This window comes from Amphiura filiformis, chromosome 7 (assembly GCF_039555335.1).
Source record: "Amphiura filiformis chromosome 7, Afil_fr2py, whole genome shotgun sequence".
NCBI lineage: Eukaryota > Metazoa > Echinodermata > Ophiuroidea > Amphilepidida > Amphiuridae > Amphiura > Amphiura filiformis.
Genome location: NC_092634.1, coordinates 28374953 through 28392319, shown reverse-complemented (window position 1 = coordinate 28392319; position 17367 = coordinate 28374953). Strand labels below are relative to the sequence as shown.

General features: G+C 36.6%; 1 long non-coding RNA gene across 1 annotated transcript; it reads left to right on the top strand.

Annotated features, from left to right (window-relative positions):
* The first annotated feature begins 1925 nt into the window (after positions 1 to 1925).
* Positions 1926 to 14159, top strand: LOC140156976 (uncharacterized). Its single transcript, XR_011859616.1, has 3 exons — positions 1926 to 2122; positions 9021 to 9162; positions 13609 to 14159. It is a non-coding gene; the product is annotated as an uncharacterized lncRNA (long non-coding RNA).
* Positions 14160 to 17367: the final 3208 nt, after the last annotated feature.

The following is a 17367-nucleotide window of genomic DNA, read 5'->3' as shown; positions in this document are numbered from 1 at the left end:
CTGACGGAATAACGCCAGTACAAATCCGATACTGGTTAATGTTTGGCCGCCGTTTTCTTATCAGGATAAGCTGTGCCGTACTTGGTCCATTATTGGGCCAATTGAAGACTACCTGAATATGGCATCGAGCCGGCATGTACATACTGGCCCAGTTGCGGCAGAAACTTTTTGGCCGGGCTTGTAGGCCCCGAGTACCGGCCCAATGTTGCATTAATGTGGGCGTGGTTTTGAAACCCTGACATTTTTTACTATCAAAATACAATATTTGATCATTATCATCTTCATTTTGAAGGGCCACATGTTATTATTATTATAAAGAAAAGGCAGCGAGTTTACGCTTGTTCCGAATATTTCATTTACTGCCTTGTAAAGAATCTACGTGAGCAAGTCATAATTGTTTTCTGATGACACCATAGAATATATATTTCATTTATCAATGGCTCAGTTTTGTGAGCTTAGTTTGTTATCGAACTTTAATACATTGCACATCAGTCAGGTAATACCAATTCAATTATGCTGAGTGCAAGTAAGTTTCCTTTTCAAAGGAAATATCTGGTTCATCGGGAACAGGTGAAACTGACCAATAATGCCTGAACCGGGTAAAAGAGGAATAGAAGAACACTGCACAGATAGACGTGGACCAAAAAAATAATAAATAAAATAAAAAGGACCAAAATTGGACCATTACCGTTTACTTACGGTTTCATAATGGGAATATATTGGCAATATTATATTGGCCCAGTACAGTATTGAATAAATTGGACATGTACTGGGCCAATTTCAACCCATTTTGGTCCAGTGCTGGCAATATCTATTGGGCCAGTCGAATGCCCGTGTGCACGACCGTACCGGACCAATACAGGCTGCCATTCTTGGTCCATTATAGCAGCTTTTATAGAGCCAGTATCGGGCCGATTGTATAATGTTTGCTGGGGCAGAGCAACATTGCCCCGTTTTCTGCCAACTGCGAGGTGGCCAAGAAATGATTCAGGCTATCTAGATGCACAACCGCGCATAATTTAATAATGATCTTACGAGCTTTTCGTCCCTACGCAGATCTACGCGCCCCATTTACCGCCACTGCATGCATCAAGGTTGGCAGCCAAGAAATTAAGGCTACGACGCGTGAATCAGGTCTTTGCATCATCACTATACGTACGTAGGAAACAGTGGTCTGGTAGTCTAGAGTGGTGATAGTGCCTGCGTGGAGACCCGGTATAGCATAATTATCGACATACTTTTAAAGTATGATGTTTTGCATAGACTTTTTGTATCGAGTTTGGTGATAATATACGTGTTCGTAACTATAAAAATATTTGTCAACTTGTGAATCAAATGTGAATTAAGAAATATATTGCATTATATCCTTACAATTTTGATTAACCTTTTGCGTGGTTCGCAAATAATTTGAAGAATTTTTGCAATTTTTAGGAAATATTCCACCCAGTTATATATCACCACGTGGTCATTTTAATTCAAGGGCTTATACCACTAAATCAGACTTCTGCCAGCTTCTGCCCAAGTTTATCAGTCATATAGTGCCATCTTTACATTCAAAATGTGACAAATTGATATAATATTAGCAATTTTAGTGTTCAAAATCGTGTTTAAATACAATTTCTTAATGTGAATGTCACACAGGTTAAAAAGAAACGGGAATATTCGGGCAATATTTAAGACTATCTGCGCATGAATACACAAGGGGAAATGTAGTTAGCAGTCGTCAAATCGGTCTTTTTTTTATGTATCGCTGATTTTCTCAACAAGTAGCCGAGCAATGTTAAAGCTAATGCATACCATGGTATGCAAAATGTTCTTCTCTAAGATGATATACATACTTTATACTTTAAAACTGGGAAAATATCTACTTTTGCACATAAACGTGAACTCTACTTTCATAACTTTGCGTGTATAAAATCAATGCGAAGAAGGTTTTTGTGGTGTGTTCTTTTTATCATCACACAGCTTGTCTCTCTTCGCAATGATGAAAAATTTCCACACGACGGTGTCGCTGACGCTGAGTTTTGCAGTGTATTCGAAAACATTTCATTTTCTCAAAATTTTTGAGAATCTACAGTCAAGCCAGAGAAGTAATTGGTGTGGTTGATGCATTCCTAGCCAGGTAAGCGTTTGAGTTTCTTTGCAAATTAGCTATTTTAAGCTCATAGTATGACATGGTTTGTGTACAGCTATGTACATGTACAGTACACCCATCGTATGGCTCGACATTACACAATTGTCACACTATGTCAGGCTGACGAGGCTGTGTCAGTGTTCATTCAATTGAAAATGTATCCTTGCTTGAGAAGTCAAGTCACAAATTTGTGCACCGCAGTGACCGATGAGCTTCACATTCGAGTCTACCATGCTACACTGGATTTCAGAGAACAACGGCAATCCCTTGCTCAGATTTGTGCGAGCGCCCTGTTAATGATCGACGTACGCGGAACTTTGTGTTCACTTCAAGGGCGCCGATCTGCGATGAGTAACGATATGATGCACAATCAGCTAATCAGATTATCTGTCTGTTGCTACGATTCAGCCAATCAGTACCCCACCTCCGTAAATACTCTAGACTGTGCACACGCTCTCAAAATGTAAACAAGTGACATTCATACATTTGCTATATAACGGCGCAAGCGATTGGTGAGAGCCTGGCATATTCAGCGTTCATACATTCACACTATGTAACGGCGCGCGTGAGTGGTCGAGGGGCGGGCATAAACAGCGTTTATGCCCGGTGTCCCGGATGTGCGATCGCCAGGTAGGAAAAATGAAGGAAAATCATGATTTTTGATATACGGTAATGTTGCTTGTACATTTTTGTTATTATTTTTATGAAATAAGAATCACAAAATGTACTGGTACATGTATGTATGAACTGGGTTCATTCATATATTTTCATGACTAAAACCATTTAGTCATGAAAATATATGAATGAACCCCTAATTCATGCACGGCTACTTCAGTGTGATGATTTCGGTATAGAAAAGAATGCAAGAAAATCGTGTTAAGAATCTTACATCTTATTTTTTGTTATTATTTGATGAAAAACAATCACTGAATGTTTGGGAATGTATGAAAGGGGCTTATTCATATGCCTCAGGCATAAACAATCAATCATGCGGGGCATTGCGGGCCCTCAATTTCATGAATGAACCCCTAATTCTTCTCTGACAAAACTTTACGAGACCATTGCATTTGAAATCTAAGCATGAATGCCATGCACATGTACATTGTACTAAGCGACAGTTCAAAATAGCCAATTCTCTCGGTCAGGGTTGTTCCATTCATTGCACTTATTGCGATTCTGTCGGTCAACATGATGATGATGTCACTTTTGCCATGATTGGGCTATTCCATCTCGCCCCTAGTGTGACACAAAGGGGACACTTACCGTTGTACTCAATGGGGGAAATCACAAAACATGCAACAAATAAATACTCTTGATGAAATAATTTTATGCTCGATTTCTTATCAGGGAAATCAATTTTTAAATAAATTACCATACTAAATTAATTGGTATTTTCTGTGCTGAGAAAATTTTCTTGAACTGAAAGGCCCTGTACAAACCAATAGGGATTTCATGAGGGTGTCCGCTTTGACAGACGTGGGAAGAAGTACATACTTTTACTAAATTCCAAAAGTACGGTATGTGTTTTTGTATACAATTTACAAAATGTATGTACATACAAAAGTACATACTTTTGCAACATACTTCCATGTGTGTACGTAGTCGTTCTCCTGCATGCAATTTTTACATACAGAACCACCGGGTATAAGCCCACCCCCATTTTTGAAGTGAAATCTGCCATCTAGGGGGTGGGCTTATACCCGAAAGTGGTTACGTGATATATCTAAAATGCATACTTTGCATAATTCAAGTATACATTTGTATATTATGTCATTATTGACTGAAAACTACCTCATGTGCTGTGTGCAAAACTACAATGTACATAGTATTTAATACATACCCGGAACTTTGGCAAAAGTATGTGGTTTTGCATATGTATGCAAAAGTATACAGTACTTTAGCAAAATACGCAATATACATAGGCCTATACGCCATATAATGCAATTTCTACATACATGTACCGTATAAGCACCCAGGGCACTTAACAAAGTCATTTTGGGTGGACAGTTATTTTTAACCTGGTTTACCTAATCTTTCGCAAGGGGCGTTTATTAGAGACGAATTACGTATGTTATAGGTCCTGAGACGTTCTACATGTAGTAGCTTTTCTGGTGCAGAAAATGCATTGCAAGTTTACACTAGACTTGTAGTCCTCCAACTATTTCACTGTATTGACGACTTGACGTCTAACTGTCACTTCAACATTACATGTAATGTTACCCTTAATTGAAAATACCCTAGGTGGGTGCTTATTGGGCATGGGAGCTTATTGGAACAAATTTATACGGTTTATGCAAAAATACATGCTAGTGTTTTTTTGTTTAGCCAGAGCTGAGTATCCACATTTTGAAGGACTTTTTTTTGCACCAATTTTCGCTCAAATTTTGGGACTTCAGGCAGAAATATGCCTGTACAGTGTTATGGGGAAAATTTTCAAGTTGATAAAAATGTTTATGTCAGATTCAGTTTCTACACAAAATTTCACCCTAGAAAATGTTCCTTTTTAATTAGGATATCTTTCACTTTAAGTTTCCACCATTCTGGCTGCCAAACGTATAGTCAAAGCTTGAATGCTGTTTTATGAATATTAATTACGGTACAAATCAATGCATCAACCAAAAACATGATGGCAATGGACTCTAGCATCGAATGCGTAACTATGTGCCAATATGAAGATTCCACAGTTCACAAGTAACTCAGTTCAGGTCACGAAGGCGAAGCCCCGGGGGCGAAGCATATCAGTAATGCTAAGTGCACAGGTAGTCGTTCTTTTATATAGCCACACCACATGCAATCTATTCAAAAATGCATACTGTGCAAAGTATTCAAACTGCCTTATATCTGCATACAAAACCATGTACAGTTTGATGTACAATGTACTCACTACTAGCCTGTATTTATTTCATATTTTTTGCCCAGGTACACCTGAGCGAATATACATTCAGTTTAGACCTTGACCTTTGAACCTAAGTAGCTCCAAGTCAGGCTTCTTCTGCAAATGCTTTTGCTTTGTCTTCACTAGAAATATTTTATAGTATAATATTTGATAGGATAATGCCTGGTAATGGAAATGCAGACTATAAATGCTAGCTACTAAATTAACCTCACTCCCTATGACATAGTTCATAATATATATGCAGCAGTGAGATATCTAACTTGAGGTGGACATAGAATATTAGCCTCATTTCCCATGAAATTATTTATAAAACTGTGTTGTAGCCCATAGTGGAGGGTCTTTTTTAACCTGGGGATGATATTAATCATAGGTGTTGACAGATTGATAGTGGTCTGGAAGTTCAAGTTAGTAAATTACATACTGCTCATGATAGCCAAAAACCATATTTAGCATTAGGGTTTATATTCATAAATATGCCAATAGTATATGATGCAAAACTATACAGCACATCGGGCCACCATGCATGTATACTATCGCAATATACCAAGAATGAAGTTGATTGGTTGTTGCGATGTTGTGTTAAATCTGCAGAGTGGATTATTAATGAAAATGTGGGTAAAATATGGTCATTTTCACGGTAAAGGGTGTAACTTTTGATTTTTAGGGTCAAAATTTCAAACCACTTAAATATATTTCTGTTTACTGAAATCATGCATAGAAGCAACTTAATTTCAAGTAAAATAATGTTTCAAGGCTTAAACCTTTTGATTTCTAATAAAAATTTGACATTTGCATAACATTTTGGTTAAAATCTAAGAAAAAATGTATTTTACATAACCTCAGAAAATTTTGACATGAAAGCTGGAATACATGTGAAATTCCATTCCAAAGTAAGTCAACAGATATAAGTTAAATTTTATACCATGTTTTGCTATGTTTGTAATTGCAGTTTTGAAAATTTTAACATCAAGTGTCATTTACAATGGAAATTTCCAAACCTTAAACATATTTTTTAAGTTTTAATTGGGTTCCTAAAATAATTTGAATGTCTAACTTCATGTACAAATACTACTTGATGAAAGGAACCTCCCAGCCAAGTTTCACAGAAATTGGAGTTATTTTTTAGAATTGGCAATTCAAGCGATTTGTGTTTCGGAGGCTTCAGTTAACAACACAGGTGATCATAAAAGTAAAATATTTAGCTAACTACTACAAGTTGACATAAAAAATAGGTAAAAAATATCACAATTACCAATTTTCATGCTTTGCTTCTAAGTATTGAATTTCAGTTGTGACAAAAATTAAATTATCACAGCAAGTCATTTTTTTGTTTGAAGCTTCATGTTAACAATTGTTAAACATTGCAGAAGTAGTTTTTTGAAAACAACAGTGTTGGGATCATCTAAGCTGTTATTTTCTTGTGTGTATTGAATCAATGATTCTATGCGGCAGATATTGTAGATTTATCACACATTAATTTTTTCACCCATTTGTTAAGTATGGTGTTTTTTGCATGTGAAGCCTCCGCAACAGGCTTTTTAAGGTATCAGTATATTTTTCAAACATTAACCATAATGTCAATTTTTTTTTAAATTTATGACATTCTGCACATATCAAGTAATAATTACAATGCAGATATCAGTATGAAACACACCAATTTAGATATGCATAGATGATAATTAAGTTTACTGTTGTTTGGGCTTCATTTGTTTCGGAGGCTTCAATTGTTAACGGACAGCTTGTATTGGGTCCCATTTTCAAACGGTGATTTATATCTCCACGATTTAAAAACACGTGACTTGAGGATCTAGTTTGCTACATTTTAATAAATAGATTGGATGAGCTCTTTTATTTATATTTGCACAAGCTTGCTGAACAGTTTGTTTCGAGGCTTCAAAAAGTTAACGGAAAAACGGCTATTTGAAGTCAAGATTTTATAAAAATTTTAAAAGCTTGCAAATCGGCTAATTTTTGTTACCCATTTCAAGTTAAGATAACAACTGTTATGAATCAAGAAGAAGTGAAGAAATAACCAAGAATTATGAACCAAAGCTACACCCACAAAGTTTGTTAACAATTGTTAACGGAAAATGAAGCCTCGAAGCGATAAATATCAAGTCCGGTTCTCAAAAATACAGGGCCGTTCACAATTAAATCTAATGTGGCAGTGTTTACTGAACATATGACTGTACTTTCAGGATAAGAAAAATTATCCATGAACTAACTGAAGAAAACACAGGGTTTTACAAAAATGTTACTGTTTTTTATAGTTTTTCAAAATGGCAATATTAAGTACATTTAAGCCTGCTAAAACTGAACATAGTAACTCCCAAAGCTGATTATGCTACCCAAGGTAGCTGCTAACTAGATGACTTATGTGGCCAAAAATTATGGAATTCTGTGGCTTTATTAGAACACTACGGATTAAAATGTTAAAAATCCAAAGTTACACCCTTTACCGTGAAAATGACCATATGCAATAAAAGCTGCTGAGTAGATTTATGAAAATGTAGGCAAAATATGCAAATTAGCTTATTAATATTCATAAATATGCAAATAAAACATGACATAGAACTATAATACAGCACATTAGACCACTATGTCCTATCACCATACCAAGTTTGAAGTTTAAGCTGCAGAGTAGATTAATGGTTTTGCTTCCGCCGGACAAGCAAAAACAAACATCCATTTGGATGATAACACAAGCTCCACATATGTGTGGAGGCCAAAAATTCTAATATGGAGTCAACAGGTTTACAGAGAGAAACTCCTATCTTATAGTAGTGATAGGCTGTACAGCCCAAAAAAAAGGGTGATGTTTCAAAAAGCTTAGGGTACCAGCTGAATTGAAGCAGCTAATCCTCCTGAGCATTTTGACACCTATAAAAAAAAAATTGGTTGAAAAATGAGACAGTGCGGGCCAAAAAACTACGCGTAAGGGGGATTTCTTGGGACCCCCCCTATTTTCACTATTTTGACAATTATGGGCGTTTTCTTTGCTGTTTGTTAGATTCTAATGATTATTTACATGATTTTGGGTCCCCTGGATATATTTATGCAATTTTTAAACCAAATCGTATGTTTTGATGCAAGTTTAAGAGCCAATTTAGGATGTGAGGGCGCTGTTCAGCCTAATAGCTGTTACGTATCCCCCTACTAAAATTTTATCATTTCTTATTATCAAATCAAAGCTACTGATAAATAACAGCATCTGTCCAAATTTGAACTCCGAACCTTATTTCACTTGTGCGTGGTACCCATTTGAAAATGTGTAGAGACGCTTCCATTGACTTACATGTGATACAAAGGTCGTTGACCCCCGTATATTGCTATGGGCAGGTTATCCCTGTATTAAAAACTAGCGCCACAGCCACACCAAATGTGATAAATGGCTGAAAATTTCAGAATATGGATGATGGATGATTATCTCTAGTATGATTAACTTAAAAATCAAAAATGGTTGCGAAAGTGGTCGCTAAAAGGTAAAGCGCCCTCACTGCCTAATTTTACCCAAAACTGTTAATTTTAAGGACACTAAAAAGTTTCATTTGACACAAAATGCATAAATGACCTTCCTGTACCTAAAACTATGTAAGTAGATACCAAAATGCATTACATAATCCTTAATGTGATAAAATTCCCTTAAAACTAGAAAATAAAGGTCAAATCTGCCCCCCCTTGTACATCCATTTGGCCCGCACTGTCTCAATTTTTGGCCGATTTCAATAAAATTGGTGTCAAATTACTCAGAACAACAAGCTGCATCAAATAAGCTGGTACCCTAAGCTGTTTGCAACTACACCCTTATACAGCCTATCACTACTTATAGCTAGGCAAATCAAACAGTCCGCTGCTGCTCAGAGATAAAATCAAACATGTATGAATATAGTTAAAGGCAAAAAAAAAAATGAATGGAAGACTACAAACTGTGGATGGTAACATAAATATATGAGAAGTTCTTCTTCAACCTATTTTTTTTTTCTTTTTCAGATTTTGCTTGCTAAATATGTGAAAGGAGATTACAACAAGAGTGCTGTAACAGTTGCAAAAATACTTTTCTGTTCTCTCTCTGCCGAACCCCACAAGAGCTGCAATCAGACAATGTTGTACATTTTACAGGTGTTTGGCTCAGGTAAGGTGTTCATCTAGCTCTATGCAAGCGGTCCTATATTTCCTATATTTTTAAGATTTTCCTATATTTCCGTAGAAAGTTTCAAAAAGCCCTATAATCCCTATATTTTCATATTTGGAATATTTTTTGCTGAAGGTCTTTGTATTAAATATAAATGCCTCCCTGGACCCCACCAATCAGGTTTATTTGTATCCATTTCTATAATTCCAGGTTGCATTTTTGCCCTGCAATTTCAGTTAATTCTCTAACTTCTTGGGGCTTTGCCATATGAACCTACACTAGACCTTTTCATAGTTCATGTTGAGATTTTGCATATAAAATAGAGATAATCAGTGTGGTGTTGAATGCTGACATCTTGTGGGTACACGCTGCGATAGCCGTTAAATCGCTTCGATCTCCATGAGTGAACAGCAAAATCACCGTGTTGATGTGTGGTCGTGCGTGCTTGAACTCGCCACTCAAAAAAGGTGGCAATGTTACATTTTCCCAAATTCGACTCAAATTAAATGATGATATCTCTGCCAAGCAAGAAGTTATTGTCACGCTTGTGGTCTCATTTTATTGCTAAATAAAATGCACTTTCAACCCAGTAAAAAGAATTCCGTTAGCCTTTTTAATACTGACACTGCTTCATAGAATTCAGAATGGGCAGAGTGGCGGAGGTGGGGGATGTGGAGGTGGGGATGTGGCACACACAAACTCTATGGGATTGATATTTTTAGTACATAATCTGCTTCTGTAAAGACTGTAAATTGGATTTTTAATCTATTTAGCATCTAAAAGACTCATGAACTTACAGCTAAACAATTCTACTTATTGGTTTAGTCTAGAAAATACAAACTTTTCCATACAAAACTACCCGTTTTCATATCAAACACTGTAGGGTGTCTTCAAAATCTAAAAGTTACTGTAAAATTTTAATTACCCGTACTGACGCTTGAGTATAGTCCCCGTTTTTGGGTGAACATTTTTCAAAATTGGGGGTGGGACTATACTCAATTTCAAAAAAAAAAAAAAAATTTGAATGCATTTTGAAATCACTAATAGAGTATGACATGAATACAAAGTATCAATTTTCATATGTGACTCCTCGCCACAACTGAGCCCGGATGTAAGCCAGTGCCACTATTGAGATATGCTCCATCGAACTTAACAATAAACAATAGGAAAGAAAGGATTTATTGACTGTTTTATTGATTTTTCACTACTTAAATGTCAAGTACTATAGACATGATATACATCATTTTAAAGCTAATTTCAAGCAGAATATTTTGGTTGAATATCTCAAAAATGATGATTGGCGACATCCGGGCTCAGTTGTGGCGAGGAGTCACATATTATAAATACAAAACATCTTGAAATTTTTTTTTTTTTTTAGGTCAACCATGAATGATCCTACCATGTAGGTCTAGGTCCTGGGACACTCCAAAGCCGAAAAAATAAATAACTTAAAAATTGAAAATTTGGGGATGGGACTTTACTCGAAGGTGGGACTATACTCGCGTCAGTACGGTACTTATCCTACCACAGTCAAAGTATAGATTTTCTGAAGGGGAATTTGATGAGGAATCTAAATATGGACTTACTTTTTCTGTATGGGGTAAGGGCAAAATGTTTCAGTTTAAAATATGTTGAATTGTAAAAAATATCTAACATACTTTGGGACACCCTGTATTCTGAGATTGCCAAACAGCTGTGATTTTGGTTTCTTCTAAAAGTCAATGGGCTCCCCATTTTGCATTTGTTTTAAATTTCTCGTGAGCTTTGAGACAAACCTTTTTTTTTTTGCCTAATAAGCAATGCATTAAGTAACCCATTTTTTATCTGAATCTTTTTATTCCACCCTGTATAACTTGAAGGTCACCCTGTATAGTGAATTGAAGTGTGTGTATTTGAATTGCTTATGCCTTCAGCTTTCCAAAAAAATGTATACTTTTGCTAGTTTAGGGTTGATAATTATGGAGATAATTAGAAACACGATTGGTGTAAAAAGTCATAATATTTGTGATGTAACGTTAAGGGTGGCGAGTCCAGGACACATGGCCGTGTGGCAAGCTGTGACCTGCGCGTACATGTAGTGTCTGATGCATGAACACGCAGATCAGTTGTACCCACAAGATGGCGAAATTGGCTGACAGCCTCTATTAATCCCTAGATAGTTAAAACTATTTCTTGCAACAAGACAAAATAATTTGAGACTATAGTTTCATCAAAATCAGAGCAAGTTCCATTTTAGCCCATATAGCGGGGAAAAATTGGACCTATGACGTCCCAATTTTACTCTTTTGCCCATAACTCCATAACAGTACATCATAGATTGGTCAAAGTATACCTTTTTTGAATCAGAATTACCAGTGAGTCACGATAGTGTGAGTTTTGAACTGAGTAATTTTGAACTTGACCCTTTGTGCAAAGTTCAATGACCCTTTTCTACTACATGTACATGTAGAATGAGAGTAGGCCCTCCCTATTGTTAAATTGCCTCCATAGCCAGATTAATTAGCACTATAAGGCCATGTGTTTTGAACTCACCACCCTTGGCGTTACATCACAAATATTATGAATTTTACACCAATCAAGTTTCAAATTAGAATATCTATCAACCCTAAACTAGCAAAAGTATACATTTTTGGAAAGCTGGAGGCAAAAGCAATTTAAATATACACATTTCAACTCATTGTACAGGGTGACCTTGAAGTTATACAGGGTGGAATTAAAAAAAATCCAAATAAAAAATGGGTCACTTAATGCATTGCTTATTACTAACTTGCAGTTATAAACTGAAAGTAAACAACATTGATTTGGTTAGAGGTTAGGGGGAGCCTACTGACTTTGGAAGAAAAAAAAAATCACAGCTGTTTGGTAATCTTGGAATACAGGGTGTCCCAAAATATGTTCAAATGTTTTTACAATTCAACATATTTTAAACTAAAACATTTTACCCCTAACCCATACAAAAAAAAGTAAGTCCATAATTAGATTCCTCATCAAATTTTCTCTCAGAAAATGTAAACTATGACTATGATAGGATAAGTAATTAAAAATTTAGGGCAACTTTTAGATTTTGAAGACATACGCATTGCTTACTACAGTGTTTAGTATGAAAACAGGTAGTTTTGCACATAAAAGTTTGCATTTCATAGACTAAACCAATCATAAAGAGTTCAAAATGATTAAAAACAATTAGCAGAATAAATAATTTTTCAAAAGAGCTCTTAACCATGTCTGTAGCCCATATGGATGCAAAGATATGATCAGTTGATTCTACACGCACACACAAAATCTTTATTTCCCATAGACTTTGCACATACCGCCACCGCCTCATCCGCCACCGCCTCATCCCCCACCTCGGTCATTCTGAACTCAAACAACTCTAACTCCACTATCTTAGCTGATAAACAATTCTCCTTTGGAGGTCTGTTAGGGCACACATTTAGCTACAACATGACACCAAACACACTTCAATACCTGTTTAAGCAGAGATATAACAATTTGAAGGAGTCTCAAAAACCACCATTTTTGGGTGGTGAGTTCAAAACGCGTGGCCATAAATACTATTCATCTGCCAAATATGACAACTGTAACATGATTTGCACGATTGTAGTGCATGTAAACTGAAATCTCATTGCACTATTTCATGTCCTAAACCATAATCCCCGAAGCTGTAAATAAAGTTTTAGCTCATTTTGGACTTAGCGTACATTATTCTCTTCCAATTTATTTAATATGGATTCCCGGAAGTAAATGACTGCCCAATTTACCCTTTACTAAACGTTTGTTTTATAGTTATTGTTATATGCAGTATTTTTAACTTTTTATGGCCCCACTGAGCCCACCATATGCATATGGGTGACCCTGCCCCGCTTCACAAATTTGTTTGTCTCCTTTACTATTGTAAGGCTTGCAGTCCTGAGATTAGGTTTGTATGTAGCCAAGACACATGGCTTTCATATGGCTCAGTCAGGTCCCTTCTAACCTTAAAATTGACATCCCTAGACTAGTCAGCAAAAAGGGCAAACACTGCTCGGTCACCCTATTGCACTATTTGAAGTTGCTTTGTCCAATAAAGCCTTGAAATTATTGTATTATTCTTATTCCAGTTATATTAGCAATTCTGTAAACAATATTATCCAGATACATAACACAAATATTCTTATGCATGTCATTTTAAGTGTCCATGTGCCATTTTCGAAAAACTAGGTGAATGTAATACAAAAGCAACCCGGTTCCAAATGCTTTTGAACTATGTTTATTCAAACAAAAGAAAGGAATTCCACTATTGCTGGAGTGTGGCTAACATGCAGTACAAGCAGATCAGGAAATAAAGTTACATTAATTATAACTGTTCCAAAATGCTAATAACACATTCATGAGTATCCACAGTCAATTGTACAAATGTATGTATTTCTTACTATCTTCTCTTTCTGTGACTCTTTTTATCCATAGAATCATTTGATGCCCTCGTTGATGCTACAAGGGAACAAGTGACAACATCCGCAGCGACACAGTCAGTCATGTTAGCAGAGGTGAAACTTTCTCAATCGTCAACATCCACAGATGCGTATAAAAATGAATGATACAAGCTGCATAAATATGATGAACAAATACATTCACTTTATCTATTTAGAAATGAAAGGCTTTTAAGACCAGCACATTTACATGGATTTGTTTCAGTGAGTGGTCATTTCATATTACCAGTGTTAGCAGAACTCATTGTAAAGCTGACAATGTGGCTATAAATTCAAGTCAAATCCCTACCTTATTAGAATGAGAAGCATGTTCTTAAAACATATGGAAACTATATTTGGCAAATAATGTGAACTATAATATAACCTTTCTTAAGATTTTGTGAATGATTAGCAGTGTTCGAAATATGCCTCAAAAAGTTACAGGCCAGCCGGGCTTGACCTTAAAAGGTTACCGGCCAGCCGGGCCGGCAACTAGATGCCAGTCAGAAAAGTTACCGGCCAGGCCAAAAGTTACAGGCCAATGGCCTGCTGACTGGCCCTATTTCAATGCTGATGATTAGCCAAGTCAAGTCCAGACAAGTCAAGTAATACTTTATTATACTATTCAGCAAATTACTTCAGCGGTGTCGATGTCCTTCTGCTTTGTCTGATTATCACATAAAAAAACTACAATCTTAGAAATAATTATTCGAACACTTTTAAGGGCTTATTGGAAATGGTTGACCTCTCTACCCCTGTATAATGTTTGCATGCCCAATATGCTCATCTTCACCATATCTTCTCCCAACATTGTTTGGTGGGGAAAGGGGAAGGGTACGTATGTTGAAGATGAACATTGAGATAACACTACTATAATCCTTAGTTTCCAGTGACTCATATAGCATGTGCACTGTACTAAGAAGAACAGGGGAATTGGGTGTTCGAACACATTTGTGACCGTACACCACGAATGAGCCGTAAATGTCCTCAATTGTATTCTGAGTTACAGTGTAAAATGGGCATGAAGGTCGTATTCATAGGTACCTCAATTTGGTGCTACGTGTACCTCATTTAATGAGATACACGTAGCACCAAATAGAAATACCTATGAATATGACCTTCATGCCCATTTTACACTGTAACTCAGAATACAATTGAGGACATTTACGGCTCATTCGTGGTGTACGGTCACATTTTGTCCGGGATTGTAGGTCACACGTTGCTACGCAGTTTGACTAGCGAATGAGGTGCCAATGTGATTCTAGAGTTCAGTCTTTGATCAAGTAATCTCAGGGGCGTAGCAAGAGCATCAGGGGCCTATGGACAAGGAGCAGTACGGGCCCTTTTAACCAGGGCGGGATTTAGCCTAGCTTATTGGGGCACTGGACCAGGCCAAAATTTGGAGGCCCCGAACTCACATGCCGAGGAAGGTATATGCACTGAAGTCAGTGGCCAAGTTTTGGTTTAACTGGGGGACTAAGGGGGACTAACATATTTTGTTGAATTCAATTTCAGACTATCTTGGCCCCAGATCAACATACATTTTTGAATTTGAATGAGCGCGAAGCGCGGAAATTTTACAATTTTGCCCTATTTTGACCAAAAAAGATGCTGTTATTGGGGTTACAAGAAAGATGCATAGGGCAATTTTGGGGGCCCCCAATTCTTTTTTTTTTTTTTTTTCAAAATTGCCCTGGACCCGGGCCCATCTGACCCAATGCTATAAAAATCCGGCCCTGCTCTCCATTATCAGCCCTTATTTAATTTTCGCTTTTGTGCTCGGGGCCCCCTGAACCCTCGGGGCCCATGGACTTCGTCCATCCTGTCCCCCCCACTTGCTACATGCCTGAGTAATCTTCATGTGTATGCCAATTGAGTTTGTCATCAAAATAAATAAATAAATTTCAGAATTTATATAGCGCTTTTTCCAGAGGATGCAAAGCGCTGTAATTTCGCTAAGTGGTGAATCATCACAATCAGATCGCATCAACTAGGCTAGTTGCAGCCGAACCTGGCGCAAACCTATCCGCACCTAGATTGTAACATCCACCCATTTTCTGCAGCTCCCAAATTCCATTGGGTGAAGGAAGTTTTTTGATAACGAAACAACTAATCACCGATTTTGAAAGCAGGAGGAAACCGGAGATCCCGGAGAAAACCTGCGAGAGCAAACATGGATCGGGATAAACCAAGTGCACATGAGTCCTTGGGCAGCGAGGATTGAACCAGGGACCTCAGTGGTGCAAAGCGAGGGAACTACCGCTGCGCTAACTCGCCCTCCCTCAATCATACAAGCTGTATCAAAATGATTGGTACCCGACTGTTTCAATGGTTATTGAAAAGCCTGCTTCTTAATGCAACATTAGATCCTCTTGAAATAACCATAATTAATTGTTACATAACTGTTAAAGACATTAATCAACAAATTATGCGGATCCTATATTGCATTTTGATGCGCCAGTCATGTCCATATTCACTGGAAATTGATGGGTACCAATCATTTTGATACACCCTGTAGTGCCAAGATATTTATATGAGGACACATGCTCCACATTACTACCCTTCACCACTAGGGTTTGGAGTTGTACTTGACGTCCTAAAATCAATTATCATTTCCTTAGTTTTGGAAACGTCTCAAGCTATGCAATGTTATTTTGCGTATGTATACAACATGTCACATTATCCAATTCATTCCAAGGCATAGGTTTTTAAACCTTTAGACACATCTGCTTCTGCTTGAGAACACTGTAGCACTGAGTAATTCAATTTGATCATTTATCTTACAATTTAAAGCTACTTCATGAAAGTTGGGAATTCCCTTTACCGTGTAATCACAGTAAACAAAGTCAGGACTATTTATGTACTCGGAATCCCCTAGAATGTAAAGTGGATATTACATCATTTTGGAAATTCCCCAGGAAGTGGTGTAATATGAAAGGTTAATGTTTAAAATTAGTCTTGGAAATTTCCAGATTACATCTTATTTTGTAAAAGAGTGCTATAGAACGGGACATTTATTTATGTTTATGTATCAGAAGATTATGTTTTACTTTCATTTATTCAGATACTGTTAACTTTTCAAACAGTGTGTTTTCTTGTGCACTCTGAAGTGAATTTGGGTGAAAGGTGTGTTTGGCCTTGACGATTCGGTAACAATATTTGACTCACGTTGCTGTTGAATCGCACCTGCTGTCCCAAATCTACAGAGTGTATACACATTATACACACATACAGATAATACAACTTCTTTTGTATAAATTAATGTAGTTTTAGCCGACAGAAAAAGCATAATATAAAAAACATGTTGTGCATCTTCAGTGTTTTAAGGAAATCCATTCAAGCTATTTTAAGTTAAGAGCAGTCCTTCTGATTTCATGCCATTGCAACTCAAGTTTTCAAATTTTGTTAACTGCTCTGAAACATGGGAAGCATCATTACATAAAGGGTTCACAAAAATAACTCCCCCCTTAAAATTACAAAACATTTCTTTGCTTAACTTGACATACATTTCGTTGATTTGAAAAATTTAAAAACATGTGAATAAAGGAATTATTTTCCTACCCTCCCAAAGTTCTTTTTAATAAAAATCTGTTTGTTTTGGCCAAAAATAATCACATTTTCCAAAAATGATGCTTTCAGAAAAAGTTGCACTTTTCCACATCCTATACATGTAACTTACAAAAACATTCTCGATATCAATGTTTTGATTGATTTAATGGTGTTTTTGTGTTCTTTCATTTTTATGTATACGATAACC